This window comes from Xenopus laevis, chromosome 4S (assembly GCF_017654675.1).
Source record: "Xenopus laevis strain J_2021 chromosome 4S, Xenopus_laevis_v10.1, whole genome shotgun sequence".
Lineage (NCBI taxonomy): Eukaryota > Metazoa > Chordata > Amphibia > Anura > Pipidae > Xenopus > Xenopus laevis.
Window position 1 is genome coordinate 22,347,207 of NC_054378.1, and position 24,517 is coordinate 22,371,723.

A 24,517-nucleotide genomic window follows, 5' to 3' on the forward strand; every position below is an offset into this window, starting at 1 on the left:
TGAAACATAACGTTACACAACACATAACACAACATTAGATGGGGTCAGTGACCCCAGTTAGAAAGGTGGAAAGAGTCAGAAGAAGGTGGCAAATAACTGAAAAACTATACAAAAGAAAATTTGCAGTGTAAACAGTGTAATTTAGAAATAAAAACAACATCATAAAAATCATGACAGAATCCCTTTAAGTTAAAGGTGAACCAACTCTTCAAACCATATCATGGCAGAAAGAGAGCATGGACAGCTTGTCAGATAGGCTTTATAGCTCTTTGATGCCCTTTAAAAAAAATGGGCAGTAAAATAAATGTACATTTATTTTAAGTAACCTCTCCCTTGTGCAACAAAGTTTAATTTGTTTAATTCAGGAGAATATGATTTACCCACCTGAAGACCAACTGCAAATTATAGGGAAAGAATTTGAATGAAACTTCATGTTTGATGTTTTCTCCTTTTCAGGGAACTTTTGTAACTGATTTAAATCAGGAATGAAAGAAATGGCTCATTCGACCGCTGCAGTAGAACGTAGATTTAATTTAAAAGAACAACAAAGTTTTTTCACCTAAAATTGCTTAATTTGCTCAGGGTTCGGCCCACGCGCCACTGGAATTAATGTGGATGTTGCAAATGCTCAAGCCACAGGCAAGTCTGCAATACAAGGGGCCCGTGTGGATATTGGAGTGTTTATAATGACATTTGTGATTCTGTAAACTCCACAGTCAAAACAGAGATTCGGGAGAGGCTTAAGGCAAAAGGCCAATAAGACTTTCCCCTCACCACACGGCTCTCACTCAGCTAAACAACAGGGGCCCCCGAGACTGTCTGACTTCTCTCTAAAATATGTTTATATTTTCTTTTTTTAAAAAGCAAAAACAAAATCCTTTCATATCCGTCTCACCTGAAATGTCTTCAAACAAATCCAAGATAACACTGAGCCAAATTGACATTTACACACAACTATAACCCCAGTGAGAATGAGGAATGAATGGATATTGGGAAGTTGTATCAGGAGTCAGAGACAGCAGTGCAGAGAAGAGAAAGGGACAGACACAATGACAGTTACACAGAACTATAAACCCAGTGAGAATGAGGAATGAATGGATATTGGAAAGTTTTATCAGGAGTCATTTTGGAAGTAAAAAGAGGGACAAAATGTTTTTTTTTCCGCACGTAGCGCAGCAATTTTTGGACCACACCCCTTTCTGTGACCACACCCCCTAATTACCATGTTTGTTTTACAAAATTTGGCAGGTTATGAAAGTTTGAAAATATTTCTCCTTATCTAAACTGTGTTTTTGTGTCTCAAAAATGTTACAAAGTATCTTATTTGCACCTGTTAGTTGTTCTGGGCTCTCTGCTAAAAGTCAATTAAGTGAGAAACTTTGTTTCTTTTTTGGCTGTTCAGTGCAGAGAAAAGAGGGACTTTCCAGTACAAATGAGGGACTGCGGGTTGAGCTGTCAAAAGAGGGACTGTCCCTCTGAAAAAGGGACAGTTGGGAGGTATGGCAGTGCAGAGAAGCGGAGAAGGACAAGACCAAAGACCAGCAAAGAACATGGACAACCAAGAAGGCTAGATATTCAAAAGAAAACAAAATACTCTAAAGTGGACTCTTGTAGTTCAACAATCCTCGATGGTGTTTCTGGTGGTACATGGGCCTGACTGCAGTGAGGAGGAGAATGGTGAACGGCTGCCTGAGGTTTCGGCTGATGAGTGCACTGAGAAAACAAAACCTGCTGGTGCATCTGTAAATGTAAATAAGGGTAAAGTTTTGGGTCAGGCTGAGCAAGTGTCACATGTGTCTGTGCAAGAGGTGAATGTGGGTGTCAGTACAAGTGCTAAGGGTGCAGGTGCAGCAAATGTTGCAGTGGTGGGTTGAGTACAGCAAATGAAGTGCCATGTGGGAGTGGCCAAAGTTTTGCAAATGTTGTGCGTGGCAGGGTGTCTGGGGATGTGAATGGGGTGAGACAAACAAATGTGGCTATGACTGGGGTGTATGTGGGGCGTGTGGATCATACTACAGAGGGGCAGTTTCCGTGGCATGGAAGGGTATATCCCCCCAGATTCTGGGCACCGTAAGAATGTGGTGTGATTGCAGTGGGAGGAGGATGGACCCATGCCTGATAGAAACATCATTATTGATAAGACCTGTGATATGTGCTTCTCTGCCAATAACATCTATTGCTTTGTACATAACAAGGTTTTTAAAGATTATTCCAGAAATTAGATGATTTTTGTAGCAAGTTCAGAGAGTTTTCTGATTCAGGCATGTGGGAGGGTTTCAGAGCCGTTCCAGTATCTAGAACTGGGGTCTGTAGGGTCAACATTCTACTAGAGCAGTGCTGTCCAACTTTTTACAGAGGGTCCCGGAATTTTTCTAATCTACATGGTGGAGGGCCGATAATGGAAGCCAGTGTTAGCCACTCCCTGTTTTTAGACCACACCCACTTTAAACCACACCCATGCAAGACCATGCCACATTAATAGCACACCAAAAAAACAGTTGGTTAGTGCTCACTGCAGGGATCAGGGCCATAACTAGGGGTAGGCAGAGTAGGTGGCTGTCTAGGACGCCATCATTGAGGGGCGCACTTTTAATGGGGGGGGTTTTCATTTTTTCAAGCATTTATTTAAGAATTTGTTTCAGTAATCATGGTCACTCAGTATTAATAGTAATAATGGGTGGCAGAGAGAGGCAGAGAGCTGGCGGCCTGCATGGTGTGGCTCACGATTGCTGATGCTGATGAGCCTTGCACAGTTGCACTGAACTGAAGACATTCTTTCTATTACTGTGAAAGTGTGAAGCTTCCTGCTGGCACAGCCAGGTACACATTTGGGCCGGGGGACATATGTTTGCTGTTGCTGCTGGGCTGGGCACTGGCACAGGTACATAAATAATAAATATGCCTCCTCCTCCCCTGTGTATAATACAGTACCCCAGCATATGATTAAACGCCTTAGGGGGGCCCTAACAATAATTTTCAAATGCTAACAAACCCCCAGAACAAATACCAGGCTTATGTTCCATAGGGATCATAGGTCAGGCAGAGTATGGCAAACACAGGGTGCAAAGAGCAGGCAAAGTATGACACACACCGGGAGCATAGGGAAGGCAGAATAGAGCAGGAGACAGCAAAATAGGGACCAGTCTAATATGTACTACATACAGTGACACAGTGCTGGTGCCCCATTAGCATTTTGAATAAGGTGTGAACAAGTGAACAATGATTCAGTCTGGGTGTCAGGTGTGAACAGTAGAAACAGAACACACCAGCACAACATGGGTACTGCTAGCAGGTATAACCTTGCTCGTTTATTGCGGATGCAACGTTTCGGGGTGTGACCCCTTTCTCAGGTGTGAACTGTACTGTTCACACCTGAGAAAGGGGTCACGCCCCGAAACGTTGCATCCGCAATAAACGAGCAAGGTTATACCTGCTAGCAGTACCCATGTACTGTATAGGTGTGAACAATAGAGGTGTCACAAGTGTGAACAATGCAGGGGGATCAAATGTGTGAACAATACAGGGGATTAGTTTGAATTTGATGTTTAAACAATGCAGGGGCCAGTTAATCTCTGTAGTGATACCTTTTAAATTTTACTTATGGTAAGCAGACAAAGCAGGCAGACTATGATGTGGAGGGCCATATAAAGGGGGCCCGCGGGCTGCCAGTTGGACAGACCTGTACTAGAGAAAGAGTCCAATCCCCCACCCCCCGCAGATCTCAGGGTTTGGCTCAAAAAGTATGGGGATGTGATAGAAGAGTTGGAGAAGGATTTTGTGTACAGGGGGATATGGATGGGAGGCTGGGAAGCCAAAGTCCACCTGTGGACTGTAGGTGATGACCCCTAGCACGTTCCCAGCTCCGCATACATTGGCCGGGATTTAGTCTGCTGCTTTTATCCCGGCCAGCCCAGAGAATGTTGGAAGTGTGGCTCCACCAGGCATTTCAGTATCAGTTGCGAACTGAAATGCACCATGTGCCTCTGGAGTAGGTCATGTTGCCAAACACTGTCCAAGGTGTGGAGTGCTTAGCCATGCCTATGATTCCTGTCCTATGTTGTGGCAAAGCATTGATGAGGAGTTCAGGATGGAAATGGGTGAGCCTGAGCCTGGGTCAGGTTATTGTGGTAAATCCTCTTGTGCCTGACCCTGACCCAATCATCCCCCATACACCATCTCGGCCTCCCAAAACCCCACAGCCTTCCCAAACCCCACAGCCTTCTACATCTTTTAGGCCCACAAGGGGAAGAGGGAGGGGGCAGTCTAGTGGTCAGGTGCCAATCTCCCAAGACCCCCCTTCTGAGTTTCTAAGTGTGGTTCTGTCCATAGTTAAAAGCACATTGGGGGATTGGATTAAAGTGAGTGAACCCCAGAAAGCTGATGCCAAAAAGAAGTGGGGGGAACACAGAATAGAAGGTAATGGGGAATGTGCAGAGAGTGCCCATCCACGTGTATTTAGGAGCAGGGGTTGGCCCAATGCCCCTATAAATTAATAGGTTTGCCCCATTATCTTGGGGTGATTATGTAATCTACACGTGCTCCATAGAGCCAAAAAAGAATGGACACATGGTCCTTCCTACTGGTCTCTTATGACCAGTAGGGTAACAGTAAAACGGGTGATTGATGTATAGAATTTGTAGAATCTTCACCTTATTAATGTGTATGGCCCTCAGACACTGAAGGCAAGGAGGGAGCTATTTAGCAGGATTCTTCTATAGCTCTTTCTTTTTACAGCCTAGCTGATAGTTTTTGGTGGTGACTTCAACACCGTGACTAGGCCTGTGCATAGGGGAGGCGCCACAGGTCAGATGGCATCTTCCTTAATAGCAAGGCCCCTTGTCTCATGGAGTTATTCAATAGCACCCTGGAAGAGGGTCTATTCCCTCCCTCTGTGAGACACTCTATGAGACGTTCAAATTCTCCACTCCAAGGGTTTGGACTAATCTAAGGTTGATAACTGTGCCCCATCGTTCTTCTCAATACAGACAGAAAGATTCTGGAAAAAGTCATGTTTAACCACCGTTTTTCCTTTTGCAGAAAGGTTTCTTTGACCCTCTCAGCACTGCACTGTGAAGGTCGCAGCACCTTTTCCACTGTCCTTGGCATCCGGGAGGTCCTAGAGCAGTGCAAGATCTGCAAGTGGAGTAAGTACTGTATTTGCTGAGTTTGGATCAGTCAAAGGCTTTTGATAAACCACAAGTATCTCTGGTTACTCCTTGACAGGTACGGTCTTCTAGGAAAATGTATCAATTGACTAAAGGTTTTGTACAGAGGGGCCGAGAGTTTCCCGCTTGTGAATGGTTGATCTGGGGAGAGATATGGGGTTTCTTCTGGGGTCAGACAGGGCTGTCCTTTGAGCCCTTTGCTTTATGTATTTGCCTTTGATCACCTCATTAGGCAGATAGAGGGCAATGCATTTGCTCTGTCTCCTGGGAGGGCCCTGAAGGTCTCCACTTATGCAGACAATGTCACAGTAGTCATGTCTAGTGGGGAGGAGGAAGAGACTGTGGCAAGTATGTTAAGGGACCACGAGAGGGCCACAGGGTCCTTGATTAACCAGAATAAGTATGAAACTTTCTGGATGGGTAAGGGAGATCCTGCCTTCAGACTCCCAGATGTCTTCCCAGTGGCCCAGCCCAAAATTACAATTCTTGGTATTGAATTTGATCATGGTGATTACACCGAGCAAAACTGGGAAGGCAAATTGCAAACTGCATCAGTTCTGGTGAACTGGTGGAACAGTTTGGAATATACCCTCAGAGAAAGGGTGGATCTTATCAAAACCTACCTGAGTTCAATCTTTCTCTATATCAGCCATGTGTGCCTTTTGTCAGAGGCTTTCTATGTTAAAGGAATTGTTCAGTATAAAAATAAAAACTGGGTAAATGGATAGGCTGTGCAAAATAAAAAATGTTTCTAATATAGTTATTTAGGCAAAAATGTAATGTAATGTAATGTATAAAGGCTGGAGTGATTGGATGTGTAACATTACAGAACAGAACTCTACTACCTGCTTTTCAGCTCTCGTGGTTTATAACTAACTATATAAGAAAATAAATTTTTATTTTGCACAGCCTATCTATTTACCCAGTTTTTATTTTTACACTGAACTGTTCCTTTAAGACCAAAGATCTCTTCTTGCAATTGTTATGGGGGAATAAGACAAACCTCATTAAAAGAAATGTTACCTACCTAAAAAGGAATGAGGGGGGGCTCGGTATGTTGAACCCTGTTGTGTTCTTTGTGAACACATTTATTAAGTACAACTGCAACAACCTCCTTTTGGAGAAACCTCCTTTGTGGGTAGAGATCTTCCTTATCTTGAGCGTTGGCAGAGAGGCAGCTTTGTAAAGAACGTGCTCTCCCGCTTATGTTGTAGTGAGTCTGTAGGTAGTGAAGAGGTGATGTGTGTCTGTTGGGGAGATCAGGGCTTTTCCCAGAAGGGAGATCAATTGGAGAGTCTTGGGTTCCTACTTTCATCATCACTGGCCCTGAAGGACTGTCCAGACGAAGTGTTGAGATCAGGGCTCTCTTTAGTCAACTCCCCAAGGGTCCCCTGAAGTTTAGGGATGTTGTCTGGCGCTCCTTCCATCGGAAGCTCTATATAATGACAATCTAAAGTACAGATGCACAGATGAATGTGATTGCCCATGGAAGGAATGTTCTGGGGGAAGTGGAAACAATGGATCACTTCTTACTTCAGTGCCCCTTTAACATAGATGTTGTCAGGTCCCAGCAGGTCAGGTTCGGGTTGAACCGACGTCTCCTCTGGCCAACGTCCCCACGCCAGCGCCTGTTGCTAGCGCAGGCGCATGTTCTAATGCTCGAGCGCGTTTTAGCACGGGCGCGTGTTCTCATGCGCGCGCGCGTTCTTGCGCAGGCGCGTGTTCAATGCGAGGTGATCGTCTCTACAGACACTAAGCGTATTTACTACTGATGATTATTCTGATTACGACTACAGCTTGTTCCTGACTATTCTTCTGATTATCCCTGGATTCCTGTGTTTGTTATTCCTGATCTCGACCTTGGCTTCCCTGACTACTCTGCTGGATTTTCCTCAATTGGCACCTGCTTCCTGATCGTTCTCTGTGTATGACCCGGCCTGTCCCTGACTTCGTCTCTTCAACTGCAGATAAGTGCTGAGTCCTTATTATGAACTGTTATTCCGCGGGCTCACCTGGTACTCCTGCTATTCCTTATCTGGGACCGTCCTGTACCAACTTTCAGGGCGCAGCTCAGTGGGAAGCGTGGGGGAGGCTCATACCTTCAGACTCGCCTTGATACCTGACAGATGTCTACAAACAAGTATTTACTGCCTTGGCCATTCCTTGCCCCTGTCGTTGTAGTTACCATGAGTGACACAGGGGTTATGATTTGGGCACTCTTCTCTCAGCTCTGTTGTCCTCTTTTACACCTGGAGAGCATGGTACGAGGTTTCTCTGAGATGTGAAGTCCTCCCCTGTCCAGTGGTGGTAGAGATGATACTGGGGGAGCTTGGGAATATACGTTCTTTGGAGGTACAAAGGATAGAAGAAGCAAGGTGGAAGGGTCTGTGGAGGGGTATTCAGTGTTGGGTTTTCACCCAAGTAGATTTTTGCCTTTTTCTATTTTTCTGAAAGGGCTCATACGGTTTTAGTTGAGTAGCCCAATATTTTGCCTTCCTGGAGTCAGAGCTTTGATTTGTATTTTGTTTTGTTATGATTAGAGTGGCAGTCAGTCAGACTGGGCCACTTATTTTGAAGACGGAAAGAATTGAAAATTTGAGTAATGCTTTATATACAGTATGCAGCTGTATAATGAAAGAGAAGCATTATTCTGTAAGTACAAATATGTTTATTCATATATTGTGTGTGTGTATATATATATATATATATATATATATATATATATATATATATAAATGTTTGTTTATTTGGTATGTTATTTAGCTTTATTGTTGTATCAGGATGCAAGAACTTAATAAAGAAAAATTTCCCCTGTACTAAGCACAATTCAGCAGGAACAGCCCCTATGTTTTCTCATAAATGTAGATACCATAAAACCCTATATAATATATAGAAATTTAAAAAAAATTATATTGGTTAGTAATTTGCAGTTACGGAGCAGTTGCCTTTTCACACAACCATATTATTTGGGTTTCAATCAGATTAAACCAACAAAACTGACAAATGAAAATATTTGGAGAGATTAGGATGAAAGTCTCACTCCAGTAGTTAAAGGAAACATTCACTGGGGAATATGAACTGCATTACTGTCAACCTGTCAACTGTCAATTACTGCATTAACCAAATAGTTTGCGTGAGAATAAATTCTGTTGGTTTCATCAAAGTCTTATGGCGAAACATTAACCCTCTTGCCCCGATACCCTAGAAGCTACAAACGGGGACACCCTGCATGGGGGCAATGCTGATCTCAATCATTAATTCTTCCTTAAAGGAAAACTATACCCCCAAAATGAACACTTAAGCAACAGATAGTTCATATCATATTAAGTGGCATATTAAAGAATCTTACCAAACTGGAATATATATTTAAGTAAATATTGCCCTTTTACATCTCTTGCCTTGAGCCACCATTTCGTGATGGTCTGTGTGCTGCCTCAGAGATCACCTGACCAGAAATACTTCAACTCTAACTGTAACAGGAAGAAGTGTGGAAGCAAAAGACACAACTCTGTCTGTTAATTGGCTCATGTGACCTAACATGTATGGTTTGTTGGTATGTTTGTGAGTACAGTGAATCCTAGGATCCCAGGGGGCGGCCCTTATTTTTTAAAATGGCAATTTTCTATTTATGATTACCCAATGGCACATACTAATAGAAAAGTATATTATTATGAAAATGGTTTATTTACATGAAGCAGGGTTTTACATATGAGCTGTTTTATGCAATATCTTTTTATAGAGACCTACATGGTTTGGGGAGTATAGTTTTCCTTTAAAGGGGGGGGGATTCACCTTTAAATTAACGGTTACTGTTTTAAAGATTGTCCTACTCTTAGCAAGTTTGCCATTGGTCTACTTTATTTTTTTATAGTTTTTGAATTATTTGCCTTGAATTATTTGCCTCTTTTATTCTTCTGCCTCTTTCCAGCCTTTAAATGGGGGTCACTGACTCCAGCAGCCAATAAAAATACAACTTTTAATTCCTTAACCCTTCTTTCATTCCCTCTGCTATTGATATTCCAATCTCTCTTTCAATCCCCTGCCTAGTTTCTAAGGTAAACCTGACCCTAGCAACCAGACAACTGTTGAACTTCCAAACAGGAGAGCTACTAAACAGAAAGCTAAATACAGTAGCTGAAAACCCCAAAAAGATGGGAAATAATTTCAAAGGGTCTTCAAATATCAATGTCTACAGCTTACTATCAGGACTAACCAGACTGACATTCTGAATTCAGAAAGACCCCCTTATCCAGAGCCTCTGGATCCTCAGCATTCTGGATAACAGATCCTATATCTGACATATTCAAATGGAAATGCACAGAACCATGTATATAAATCTGGTACAATTAACCCTTAACAAAGTGGAATTTGTGCCTCTTGAATGCCCCCATTAACTTAAACTGGTTATTGAACTTCAAATCAGCTTCACTTTCCATTCGTATTTCCCAGCGGGACCCCCACTCCCCCCAGCACATTGCCCCTCTCGTCTGGATAATTATCCTAAATAAAGTCTAATGTTTCCCCCAAACAAAACCTTTCTCTCCCCAAACACAGAGTCTGGAGGTTTCTGTGGGTTGGGATTGGGTTACAGACCTCGAAGGGCAGAGAGAGCGAAGCCCAAAGTCGCCTTATGATAAAGGTATTTCCGCAACTCTACCTGCCACCCCCCAAAGAATGAGAACAAGATCCGTTCCTGCTTGATTAGATGCAGAATAAGGGGGGTGGTTCTGTGAAAACAAAACATAAATAAAAGTAAATGATGAAAATATTTGGTATGGGGATTAACTTGATCAAACGTTATTCCAGTCTGTGCCCATAACAACGGCCCCACTAGAGGCAGATTTGATTATGTGAGGGTCAGAGGTCAGACTGCAGGTTCCTCCCATTAATTCTCTCCTAGCAGATCTGTTACTTATGGAATGAGGCCTCGCGCCTGAATAAAGTGTAGCCCGAGCAATATCCATCCTTCCTATTTCAGTCATGTTCCCAGAGAAACATTGAGAGGGTCACTTTTTCCCTTTACAGGCTGTGAGCAAACTTAGGGGGCTGTTCCTGCTGAATGGTGCTTAGTACAGGGGAATACCTATGCTTCCATAGTTTTATGGTGTCTCTCTGTACAGACTATGAGCAAACTTAGGGGTCTGTTACTGCTGAATTGTGCTTAGTACAGGGGAATGCCTATGCTGCCATAGTTTTATGGTGTCTCTCTGTACAGACTATGAGCAAATTTAAGGGCTGTTCCTGCTGAATTGTGCTTAGTACAGTGAATACCTATGCTGCCATAGTTTTTGGATCTCTCTGTACAGACTATGAGCAAACTTAAGGGGCTGTTCCTGCTGATTTGTTCTTAGTACAGGGGAATACCTATGCTTCCATAGTATTATGGGATCTCTCTGTAGAATTCAACCTTTGCACCCTTTATCTAGTATAGGTAAATCTAAAAACAACTGGACTTGCTGAGTAATCAATGAAGGCGTTTCACTACTCATCCGAGCAGCTTCTTCAGTTCAACTGACTGGTGTGGGAAATTCTCGTCATATAAATTCTTCCACTAATCCAATCACAATGGCACATTGTAACTCTTCAAAGAGGTGACATCTGAAGAAATTGTAGGTGGAGGTGTAGATTCTGTGTAGTTACTGTGATAGGATTATCCAATGTGTCATGCAACTCCTAGAAAAAGGTGTTACTTGTGAGAGTTGCTTGAATGGATGTGTGAAGTGTTCTGAAACCGCCGGGGTACAGATGTTAGAACAGCATTGTATGATCAGACAGGTGGTGTCGAAGGCCCCCACCTCTGTTAGGGATGGTTTCTCCACCTTGACGTAAATCGCCTCTTTCCTCACTATTGTCAATCATATAATGAGTTCTTTGCTTTTTGGAATTTGAATGTACAGCCAGTCCGTTGCTTCTTAGATTAAATAAAATTCCTGCCGCTGGACTCAGTAGGAAACCCTGATTGCATCTGCTGCACCAGATTCACCTACCTAATATCCTCTCATTTGGCATCAAACCCCACATGCCGTCATCTACCCAGGGCTGGATTTACGTAGCGGGTGCCCCTAGGCCCGCTGTTGTCATCATGGGGACCGGAGCAATGGGTATTGGCATAGGGGAAATTTAATAAATTATCGTATCTTCTGCGCATCCCCAGTGTTTCTGAACCAATGTGGGTGTGGTTGGGCAGCATGCCGCCCTCTAAAATCCTGCTGCCCTAGGCCCGGGCCTTGGTGGCCTCTCCACAAATCCAGGCCTGACTCAACCAAGTGACCTACAAGGTCATTCATCTCTTTATCCAGCAGATATGTAACAGAGAAACAAAGATAATGTCTTCACTGTCAAGCTAAATGCCAAGATGAAAGAAGATTGGTGAAATGTAGGGTATGATTCAGAGATATAGGGTTTTAAGAGACATGGGGTCGTTGAGTGCAGAATGTTCCAGGGACACGAGGTTGTTGAATGTAGAGTGTTCTTGACACAGAGCATATATGTTACATATAAACGGCAGTATTGAGTAGGGTGTTCAAAGAATATGTAGTATATTGCAGGTACATGGGAAACATAGGTTGCAGAGGATGCTAAACCAAGCAGTGTTAATAAAAGCTAACTAGTAAGGGGGAAGGGGGATTTCATTATCAACATAGGAAGATTATAATTGGGATCAAAAGTGAGTTGGACTCACTTAGCATCTATGATTAAAAGTTGTTAAACAGTAAGTAGCAATTGCCTCGAGTGTTATGAAAGTGCTGAGTCTTTCCTCATGTTAGATAAACCGAGTATATTCTGAATATTCACAATGCCACCAAATATATGAGTGGCGGCCTGCGCACTAATTTATTGCTCCCTGAACTCCCCCTCGTCCCCCACCACCCACCCACTTGACTTATATGTACGTGCGATTAAGCGAATGTGTTTGCTAATCCCTGGCAACGCTGAGATGTTTCTAAGCTCATAACGAATGTTCTTTCCTGAAATAAGCACAACCTGCAAACCGACCCATTTCAGGGGATTGTTACTTGAGAAAAGCTCTAGAATTCGGGCTGGGGGGCATTGCTGAAAGGTTGGCTGAGGTATCGGCGTCCAGCAGAAGTTGTTCCCATCGCTCAGCTGGGAACTGAAATTGCAACAAAAAAAAAAATTTGTTCTGAGTCAGGTGACTCTGCGCCATCGCACAATAAACCGTTTACGGCCATAATGCTCTCACGTATTTATATATCTGAGCTGAAACCCACCACAAACAATGTTTCTTTTTCTCTAATTTGTCCATTTTCAGTATTTTCCTTTTCTATTTATAAGAAAGTAATCTGTCCTTGTTTTATGAAGTGCCGGGGAATAGTCTATTTTCACTGTAAGATATTGGGCGAGCGACTCTATAAATACGCAATAAAACCAGAATGGCTGTGTTCCCAGCTTCTTTAATGAAAAAAGTTGCGTCTAACAAACCCTTTTTATATCATTATTATATTCCCCTGTTCCGAGTACTTGAGATTTATACAAACGTTTCCTTGGAAGGCTCCGCGCGGCCTATTATCAGTTTTTGATGGAATATGGCGCTGTCTTTGGGAAATTAAGGAGTGTGGGGGGAGGAGGGCGACCATATAAAATAAACTTAAATTGTGGCAAGTGATCTGTTATGCCCATCACATGGGTATTTATTTATTTCATTATTTTGCTATTGTTGTTTTTGCCCTATTTTGTCAGTTTCTGAGCAAATGATCTGCCCTTCTTGGCACAGCATAGAGGAAGAGAACAGAACTACACATCAAGACCGGCTGAATGGGATGGTGTTTGTTCAAAAAGATCCCAGCTTGTGGGCACCACCTGCTCCTTCTCCAGGGCTGGGCCAAGCCAGCCGGGCGCCCTAGGCAACCTCGCTGGCTGGCCACCCTGCTCCGGCTCCTCCCTCTTGTGCTCGTGGACGTGTGCTGGCGCCCGCTCCCGAATGCAACTTTGTGCACTAAAGGCAGGATTGGGGGAGGTGACAGAGGCGGGGGAACGATGGGGAGCAAAGTGAGAGGTGAGGGTGTAAGAGTGGCAGAGGGAAGGGGACGAAGAGTGAATACTTAAGAGGACTGCTAAAACAGAATAGGGGTAGGCAAAAGACAATTTAAGAAGTACCTGCCTAGCGCCCCCTATTGTTGCACCATAGTTCGGGCCCTGCCCTTCTCGATAAATTGTATATATAAAGTCAAAAGGTGAGCTTGTACTGTAATTCAACTATATTGACTCTTTATTGACCCCGTCCAAGGATGATGACGCTCAGTTGATTCTCTATCTTCTCCTTTTTGTGTCTTTTTGTTCCCCAAGCCTGTATATTGTGTTTGCTCTCCAATTATCCAACACTTCCTTTAATGTAGGGTCCATATTGGGATGGGTGTAAAAATAGGGGAGAGGCACAATGGCAGGAGAGAGGAAAGTTGGAAGGTCCACCTGCACGTGGCCACGTTGCCACTGTAGACCCTACTGTTTGTACAGACACCCAAGTATTTACAACTTGTAGGCTTCATCACACTAAACACTACATTCCATGCTTTGGGCAGGCTTTTTGGCTAAGGCTAGCCCAACAGGCAGATCTTATGCTTAAACTGGGCCTTAGATACTTAGATGGTCCTAAACCAAGTGAGAGAGGTAGGTCACAATCTCTTACAGACTTTGGCAGCAGGGATTCTCTTACAGATTCTTGGGCACCAGTGGTTCCATCCAAGCATTGCAGGAGTTTCCGTCAACTCTTCCAGCTCTTTCAGAGCTTTCAGAGCTTTCCCTGAGGAGCACGTCAGTACAGATGGAGCTTTGGTTTTCTTGGGATATCCTGGAATGTTAGATCTTATAAACTGACCACATGGAACTTTTTTTGGAAATAAGAGGTAATTGAAAACTATCAGCGATATCCATCTGACCCTCCCTGGTGGAGACCAAGTTTGTTGATTATTTAGTACTCATTACAGTTAATGGTGTCCTCTGACTATGAGGTCCAACATTGAGGAGCATCCCTGTCTAAATAACACCAATTCCCACAATGCCTTGCACCTATTGTTATTTAGTACAAGACTGTGGGTAATGTGAAAGCAAGACCTGAGTGCTAATTAATACAATACCCAACCTCCCCAATAAACAAATATTGCGTGTTCACCAAAATACATAATAGATATAATTAATAAAATATCATAAAAAAGCAATTTTTGTTAATTTATTAGGGTTTTTTTTTCAATCTTTTCACCCTGACAGATTGTTAAAGAGATGCACAAATTATTGGGCAAATAAAATCAATTTATGGAAGAAATCTATTTCATATCTGCAAATACATAATATTTACTTTCATGTAGAGTATTAGATCTGAGAAATTAAATACATCTCCTCGTTTGTAATGTTTGCAGTGGCTTCTATGCAGTGTCACTTTAGCACTTTTATGCACATGACCATAAAATCAATATTTAGGAAATATGTTTCTTCCATAAAAGTCGGAAAAACTTATTTTCACCGTATGTAATAAAACAACCCATAATTTGAAGCCAATTTCTCTTGTGTCCTTTGCACCAATCAGGAGGAATTATTTGACAGATCTACATCTAGACAAAATTACATATTTATCTGATTGTTTAAATCAAATTCAGGAAAATTGTTCAGTATTTTATGGGGCTGCGCGGCCCCCAGCTCAGACCTACCAGCCTGGTTTTTAATTTTTACTGGAGGTCATATATATAATTTGACCCGGCAAAGTGCGGCTGCCAATGGCGACGTCAAAGGATCCATGTTTCAAGGCGAAATAAGGCTTTTCCTGGAATGAAATAAACACAGCACATGTATCAAATAAAAAAACATTAAACCAGGGACAGAGTTTAAATACAGCCTTACATTAGCCATGGAATTAATCTTCCCTCCCTTCATCTTCAATGGTTAAATTAATGTTGTCCTCGAATTTTCAGACTCCCTTATATTTCAGCTTTAACTTTTCATACCAGGTTGAACAGTAATGCAGATATTTCTCTTATCTATTAGGTGCCATCTCTATAGGAGGCTTTGTGAATGGGTCTGTTTGCTTTGTGTTGGTTAGTATTGGTTTCTTCCCATTGGGTGTTAATCCTTTTATAAGAAAGAGGAAGAAAAAAAGGTAAAGGGTGCAATAGAGAAAAGAATGGTTGGAAAAGTGGAAAGGATTAAAAATGAGTAGAAAAAGAAGAGCAAAACTTGACTGGACCTGTCTGGACTGGCCCGGCAGGGTACTGTAAAAATTCTTGTTTGACTCCTGGTCCTGCTGGGCCTTGGCACCCTGTTCTTATCCTGTTGCCTCAATGGGTTGTGGATGCCGACGGTTAACAGTGAGCTGTGGGGGGCCTAGGGGTCAGATGGGCCTAGAGGTACCCCAATCTGATACTGTTTAGAAAGCTATAGGGGGAGAAAATGGAGGGCATATTCATTAAGATAAATCAGAAGTGAAAGAAGTTGGAGAGAAAGGAATTGCAGAAGGAGAAATAGAAATAGGGAACTCAAGATGAAAAGGACAAATATGGGAATAGGAAGATGAGAGAAAGGAAGGTGAGGAATGTAGAGAAAATTTAGGATGAGGAGAAAATAATGGTCAGAGAAGCACATGAGAGTATATAAGTGTGGAAGAAGAAGAGACAGAAGCCACAAAGGGAAAAGGAAAAGAGATAAGACAATGAGAAGAAAGAAGTCAAGTCAAGTCAAGAGTGAGTTTATTGTCATTTCATCCATATACGTTTGTACAGTACACAGTGAAACGAAACAACGTTCCTCTAGGACCATGGTGCTACACACAACATAGATGTACCAGACAACAGACAAAAAGTGCAAGTGCAAAAATATGCAACTCCTGCAAGACAGGACAGCACAGTGCAGGGACAGGAAAAGACAGTGCACACTCAGCAGATGTAATATGTTAAGTAAATAATGGTAAACGTCAGACATGATGGGTGTATCATTGTGACATGACAGTAGCAAGAACATCACAAGAAAGAAGAGCAGAAACTTAAGAATTAAACCTGGGTTGCCACGTAAATTTGAAGGGTGCTATAACTATAAGTAATTAAATAAGTAAGTAAATGCAGGTGCAGCAGGGAACTCTTACAAGAAAAGTGTGGAATAAGGTGAGAAAGAAGCTCAGAAAGGGAAGAAGAAGAAGAAGAAGAGACGGAAGACAAAGGCAATGTGAATTGTCTTCATATAAATTTTGGGGGGCACTGTTGCTTGAAGTAAAAATGCAGATGCAGCAGGGGCCTCTTACATTGATATACTGCTTACACTACTGTGTATGTGGTTTGTAAGGGCACATGGTGAAGTGAAAGAAACGATAACCATGTTTCTTCGCCTTCCAACTATTGTGCCAAGCCTGACTTTCATTCGTTTTTTATTGAATTTTTGAGAATAAACATGCATTTACATGTCAAAATATCAATGACAAAAATGTAGAACATTACAGTTGTAACATTAGGAAAAAGTATATATATATGTATATATATATATATATGTATAAAAGTATATATTATGTATGTATATATATATATATATATATATATATATATATATATATTGTAAACCTGACCCTCAGTATTAAGAGAATGTGGAACCCTCCTGTGTAGCACCAGATCCAAACCAAGCAAAATGCAAAGACAATTCTTTAATGAAATGATTTACTCAGAAGACCCCCCTCACTTCATTTTCGTAAACTTGTAGAATTGGTGAATTCATGTTTCTTCCATACAATGAGCCCCGTTTAGATTAGGGGCCAGGAGTTTCTAATTTTCTCTCGACTACAAGAAGGGAAACTAAAAATCTATTGTCGAAAGTCAAATATCAGGTTGGTGTTTCTTTAAGCGTTTCAAGGGGATTTTCACATCGGTGTGAAGTGTTGTGCGAGAGACATGGGTGAGACCTGTTAATGGCGCTGCTGAGTGGGAGGATTCAGTGGGAGAAGGCGTTGAGGGATGGAGGAAGGTGGGGAACCAAGACAAGGTTAATGGGTAACAGGGCCGTAACTCCACTATACAAAGCTCTGCTAACAACTTTCCCAGATGGGCTCAACCACTTGATCGCTTCGCTTCTATGAATGAAACTGAGTGCCAACAGATTCTTACTGGGAATTTCTTTTATGTCCCCTTTTCTTTTCCAATATGGAATACGACCCATAATTACATTCAGGCCATCAGCCTATAAATTCTCCCCTTTACCCAAAAGCCGTTATTGATGGCTCCTTAAAACGACTGAAAAATTCCGCACTGAACAGTAGATCTCTTTACAAACTGGAAACATATTTTCCGACGCAAGGAAGAAAGAGCGAGGCTGAAAAGCAAATAAATGCCTCATGGCCCCGGCGCGGGGTTGTTTAAACGCACAAGACAATTTGAGCCGCTATCAAAAAACCACAAAGGGGGAAGATAAACATTTCTGGCAATCAGCGAGCTCCCAGCCTGTAATTGTTTCCGCATTAACATGATAGCTTTAACACAAATAAAACTGCCAATGATAATGGCTGCTATAAGTGGAGAATAAAGGGGAAATTAACTCAGGAAGCAAATAGTCAACAAGCCTGACATGATGTATGGAGGAGACGGCTGGTATTTAAGGGACACTTCTGTTTAGAGAGAAGTTGCTGTTATTCTAAAGAGCAGGCTTGAGCCATAACAGATGTGTTTGGAAAACAATGCAGCCCTTCAGGACATTCTACGCTCCCGTTCTGTAACCCTTTCCATTCTTCTCTTAGACCCCTTAACTCTTTGTAGCACTTATTCCTTCAGGTTCTAGGAGCCAAATACAGAAAGCATTTATATAAGTTTATCACATCATCCCCTTTAAGTTGACCAATATTGACCATCCTATATCTCATATGTAGGACGCATTTGGCCTTCAAGCATCGGCTGGTTCTGGTACCAGACAGTGTCTGTTCCTAAAGTTAAACATAAAGGCAGTGGTGTCCAAACTATGGGGTATGGAATAGTGGGTGGAGCTCAGACAAAAGGCCAGTTAAGATGACCATTCAAGACTGACTTTGCTTTCGAACCAATGGACAGAGAGAATATGAGGGGGCTACATATATTCTTCCAATTATTCATGCAAACACCACAAATGATCAGAACAGCAGAAAGTGAGGAGGAAGTGTGGACCTGCTTGATCCACCATGCAGTGGCCTTCATAGTGCATACGCAAATGAGATTTCAATTGAAAATTCCTAAACCAACCAATATCTATTGGAGAAGCAGGGAATCCAACTAGGGGAGCTTGGCAGTGGCTGTTGGGCTCAGCCTGAATGCCAGCTATGGTCACATTGGTGAGAATGCCTCCTTGCTCTGCTAGATCTTCCTGAAAGCCCAGTTTCAATGTCAGTTAGGGTGACTGTTACCTCTAAGGGGGCCCAGTCTGAAAATAAGTTAAGGTAAGATTTGGGGTGAGTGCTTATTTGTGCCCTGGGTACCCCTTGAACTAGCAGGGTGACTGTTACGCCAATGTTTCTATATATCTGTAAAATTGTTATGAACTAAAGGAACCCAGCCTAAAGGCCAGTTAGGGGGAGATTTTTGGGTAAATGCTTATTTGTGCCCTGGGTACCCCTGCAACTATAGCAGGGTGACTGTTACCCCAATGTTTCTATCTATCTGTAAGCTTGTTATGAGCTAAGGGGGTCCGGCCTGAAGGCCAGTTAGGGGGAGATTTGGGGTGAGTGCTTATCTGTGCCCTGGGTACCCCTGGAACTATAGCAGGGTGACTGTTATACCAATGTTTCTATATATCTGTAACCTTGTGATGAGCTAAGGGGAGCCAGCCTGAAGGCCAGTTAGGGGGAGATTTGGGGTGAGTGCTTATTTGTGCCCTGGGTACCCATTGGAACTATAGCAGGGTGACTGTTACCCCAATGTTTCTATATATCTGTAACCTTGTGATGAGCTAAGGGGAGCTAGCCTGAAGGCCAGTTAGGGGGAGATTTGGGGTGAGTGCTTATCTGTGCCCTGGGTACTGCTGGAAATATAGCAGGGTGACTGTTACCCCAATGTTTCTTTATATCTGTAACCTTGTTATGAGCTAAGGGGGCCCAGCCTGAAGGCCAGTTAGGGGGAGATTTGGGGTGAGTGCTTATCTGTGCCCTGGGTACCCCTGGAACTATAGCAGGGCGACTGTTACCCCAATGTTTCTATATATCTGTAAGCTTGTTATGAGCTAAGGGGGTCTGGCCTGAAGGCCAGTTAGGGGGAAATTTGGGGTGAGTGCTTATCTGTGCCCTGGGTACCCCTGGAACTATAGCAGGGTGACTGTTACCCCAATGTTTCTATATATCTGTAACCTTGTTATGAGCTAAGGGGGCCCAGCCTAAAGACCGTCTATCATATATGTATCAGACAGACAGAGAAGGCATTAGGATGGAGAGAGGGAGACAGAATTTCTCGTTGGCCATATGATTTGCTAAAGGCTTGTGGGAATCCATATTTAAGGATCAGAAGAAAAGGGTTTCTGTTCTCGTAGATCAGAGTAAGCAAGGGGAGGGAGAGACGGTTTTAATTGCAATTCACAGCTTTGCCCTTAATAAAAAGTGTGCTCCTTATTAGCTAAAAAAAAACCTTCAAAACTGTCTCCTAATAATTTGTTCCCGTGCATAGAAATGGAGATTTTTTATAGAAAAGCATCTTTTGAAGATGTCGCCGAAGAATGAGAAGCCGAAAGAGAGTCAAATTTATTCGTTGGAATAACGACTCACACAACCTTCTTTTGGCAATGTTTTAATGAATTATGCAAAATGTCTGGAGTATTTTACACTAAATATTATGTATACAGGATGTCGTCTCCCGCAATTAATATCTCTCGCCTGCAAATATTTTTCATTAATTTTATACAAGTCAGATTTTGAAATAATAAGCTAATTTAGAATGGTGGGAAGGTTTTAGTGCAAATCATTCTAGGTATCTTTAAAAGAAGGGAAAAAAACGCAGACTAATGCAGTATTATGTTTTATGACGTAATAAAATAATGTGCTGAAATTATGCTCATAAATGTGGCTAAATGTAAAGCAAGCGATTAGTTATGTTTTCCCAGATAAAAGTCATTAGCATAAGCCATCAAACTCTTCCGAAACGCCGTCCGTCCCTCGACGGAGACTCACGGCACAGAATTAATATAAATTAAGAACCTTCACTTGCACCGTGGAAAAAACACTGGAAAATAATAAAAAAACAAAAACAACAAAAATGGGAAATGGGGAAAGAATATTTTGTGCAATTTTTAGGAATTATTCAAATGTGTTGTGAACTTAATCAGACTAAATATTTAATTATATTTTTTATATAATACAAAAATTAATTTCTCTGTAATCGTCAACATGTCCATCAAACTCTATTACAGTCTCTAAAAGCTCTCATTTCTATTGTCTCTGCTTTCATGATGAACTACAAATCACTGTCCCCTGCTAGAGTACAATACACAATGGAGCATCTTCCACTTTCCCGACTTCCCCTTTTACTCCTTTCAGTTTCTCACCACCCTTCTACTTTTAGATTATAAACTTGAACAAGCAGGGCCTCAGTTTGCATGTGTGTAATCTGTATTCTTTTATGCTACCTCTAAAAATGCCTATTGTATATACATTAAGCAGTCCTGCCCTGCTTTATGGCTGAGATTCTAGCTATCTGTATAACAGAGCATTATGTCCCAGTGGCTGCACAGATCAAGGTCGGACTGGATCACTGGGGCCCACTGGGTTAAAAATCTTTGGGGGCCCCCCTGTGCGCATGCGGTGAAATTCCCTGCATATTTCTTTTTGGGGGTTAGCAGGGGAACAGGTCTGGGCCATAAGGGCCAGGGCCCAGCTGTTTTTTTCCCGGTGTCCCATCGGCCCAGTCCCACCCTGGCACAGATCCTATCTGATCCCCGTAGGGAGCAGACGTGTTTGGAGAGAGCTCGTGATTTTGAGAGAGAACTTGTGATTTTGACTTACCCAGGCCCTTCTGGGTCTGGGGAGGTTGATTTCCGAGCTGTTTTTGCGGCTTTATAGCCTTTACTTTTCTTTTTAGTTTTTGATTTATTTATTTATTTTTGGAAATGGGTAAGAAGTTGCCCCCAACAGAGGAAGCAGGGGCAATGAATACCCGAGCAAGGCTGGGATCCAGCAGGCGAGCAGTGAGCCAGAAAGCTGTAGTTGGTGCAGAAAAGAAAATGGCTGCTACTGTAAAGAAAGTGAACAAGAAAGGGAAAGTTTTGCCAAAGGAGGAGGAGGTGGAAGAGTTGTCTGTGGAGAGTGAGGAGGAAGAAAAGCTGGATGAGGTCCCTGAGTCAAGTCTGTCTGGGTTTGCGGCATCTGAGCCCCCTGTGCAACATGTTGCGGAACTACAAGTCTCTACATCTGGAGCTTCAGCAAGGTTGGTGAATCCCAAGCTACCTGTGTCCCAGAGAGCACCCCCCAAGGAACAAGCAGGTCCCCCATAGCTATGGAGGAGGAAAGTCCTGTGGCCAGCGCAGCCTGGAGCCCCTGGTCTGGTATTTGCATCAGTCAGGGAGCAGAGGGGAGCGGTGCTTTGCCTGGGGAAAAGGAAGGTACAAGCGGCTGTACTGACACACAAGCAGCTGCTGCTATGGACAGTGACCCCCAGCTGAGGGAGAAAGCAGGTACCAGCTGCATTGCAGTAATGGAGGCCGGCCATGTGCTTGGGAAGGAGGACGCCATTTTGGAAGCAGAGACAGGCTTGTGCACAGCAAAGGGGAAGCTCCGCCCACCCAGTGAAAGCTGCAGAGAGTCCAGCAGAGACAGTAAGAAAGGAAAGATTCCAGCAAAGAATCAGGGAACCCCCCCACAAATGGCACCGACTGCTGCTGCTTCAGCAGAGGGAGGAATGGAGGCAAGCATGGACTGTGGCTACCTGGCAGAGACTGTGGCTTTACAGGTGCTGGAGGAGAAATCTGCAGGTAACAAACAAACTGACTTTTCCTTAATTGCCTGTGTGGGGGAGGGGGTTTCCTCTAATGAGACTGTTGCTGCTACAGACTGTGTCTCTAAAGACTTTTCTGGGGTCTCCACCTCTAAAGACTCTGTAAATCAGGAGGAAATTGCTAAAGCTCTAAAGACTATGGAGTTTTTGCAGCAGAGGAAAAAAGAACTAAATAATGTGATTGCAGACTGCGATGTACAATAAAGAGTTGGAGGAACTGGAGGAAGAAATTAAAAAGACTTTCCTTATAATTAAACCATGGGAAGAGATTTATAAGAACCGGGAAAGGTTTGAGCAGATGGAAAAAGGGAAACGTTTTTCTTCTGTTTCCTCTAATATCCCTGCTAATGTTGTTGTGCAGCCAGAGTGTGTGAGTGCTGGTGTGAGTGCAGGTGTGAGTGGGGCAAGTGGTGAGAGAGAGACTGTGAGTGAGGGGGTACAGGGGGGTGAGAGTGCTGGTGTGGGTGGGATGGGAGAGGGGACTGTGGGGGCAGTAAGGCTGCTCCAGAGGTTGGGCAAGAGAGAAGCCAAGCACCTGTGAATGTGTGGGAAAGGAGGAGGCTGTTTGCTAACTCATCTGGGCTAAATAGATCCTTTGATGGGCCGGTGTTTAAGAGGCGCAATGTGGTGAGAATTAAATGGGAGGGGGAGCAAGACAAATTCCCAGGTTGGAGATATGTGGCACGTAACCTGGTGAAAGAGTCTATGGGTTTCACTACTAATGATGTCAATGCTTTTCTTGATATTTCTGTTACTGAATATGATCTCAGCTTTAAATTGTCCCAGGGGATGGAGAGGTTTTGGGCTCTTTATGACCAAAAGAAAAACACAAAAGAGTGGGAAAATTTTAAGGCAATCCCAATCTCACGTCCTGAAACCAAAAATGTAACCATCATTTTCAAACACGAATCAGTCCCCCCTGAGGATATCCTTGTTTGGTTAAAGAGACAGTGCACTGTACTAACCCCTCTCATCAAGATCTATAATGAGGAAGGTTTTTGGGCGGGAGGATGGAAAGCCCAAGTGAAATTAGAGGTTCATTACAATGTCCCCAAGCACCTCCCTAACTCATTTTTCATTGGAAGAGAAAGGGGGGTTTGTTTTTACCCAGGCCAACCTCGCCAATGCTTTAAGTGTGGGTCAAACAGACACTTGGCCATTAACTGTGAAACCAAGGTGTGTGCTCTGTGTGGTGCTAAAAGCCATACCAGCAAGGAATGTAATGAGGTCAGGTGCAACCTATGTAATGCTCTGGGTCATACACACAGGGACTGCCCCAATGCTTGGCATAACATTGTCAGAGATTGCCCTAATTTGGAGCGGGAATTTCAGGAGGAGGAGGAGCGGGAGGAGGGGAGGGAGCATGAGGAAGAAATGGAGTTGGAGACCATGGTGGAAGAAGTAGTGGAGCCTGCAGTCCCTCGGGAAACTAGGGGGAAGGAAAGGAAGGATAAAGGGACAGAGAAGGAGGACTGAACTGTGGTAGGAGCAAAGGGGAATAAACAACAGGTAAAGATGGTTGTTAAGGCAGGTGTGAGCACATCAAACAGATTTACCCTCCCAGGTGGGAAGAGTTGGGGGAGATGGCAGAGGAGGAGGAGGAGGAGGAAGAAAGGCAGATAGAGAAGGAAGAAAGGGACAGAGAGGAGAAGAAAAAGAAAAAGAAAAGGCGAAAAACAAAAGAAGGAAGAATATCCCCAGAACCCGATGCAGGCCAGACTCCAAGAATCCCAGAAGTTCTAGAAGTTACTGGGGAAGAGCAGGGGAAAAAGAGGAAGGAGAGAGACTCTGGGGAAGGAGGTTCCTTTGAGGAGGAGTTTCTGGTTTTTGTAGAAGGGGATGAATCTCAGGGGATGCAAGTTAAGAGATGTGGGGAAGGAGGGGAAGAGTCTTCAGCAAAACTCCCTAAAACATGATGGGTTCCCCAATTTCTTTTTGCACCCTTAATGTGAGAAGCATTAGGTCTCCCAAGGCAAGATTGGTAGCATTTGAGTTTTTATTTTCCTTGGTGGTAGATATCATTTTTGTTCAGGAGACTCGCCTAACTAATAGGTACGATATCTACAATGCAAAAAGAGACTGGCAGAAAGGGCCCTCGTTTTGGTCCATAGCAGAGGAACAGGCGGGAGGAGTGGGGATTCTGTTTAATGGTGACAGGCACATTGAAGTTAAGAGGTTGGTGGAGGTTAAAATGGGCAGGTGTTTGTTACTTGATATTAAGATAGAAGGGGAAGATCTAAGATTAATTAATATGTATGGGCCCCAATCAGTGGTGGAGAGGAAGGAACTCATAAGAGAAATGAGACAATATTTGCACACCTCAATGCCAGTCATCCTAGCCGGGGATTTCAACCAAGTGACAGGGCCAGGGGATAGATCTGGTATGTATAGGAAATATGAGGGAGCATTTCTCAATGAGGTGGTACAAAC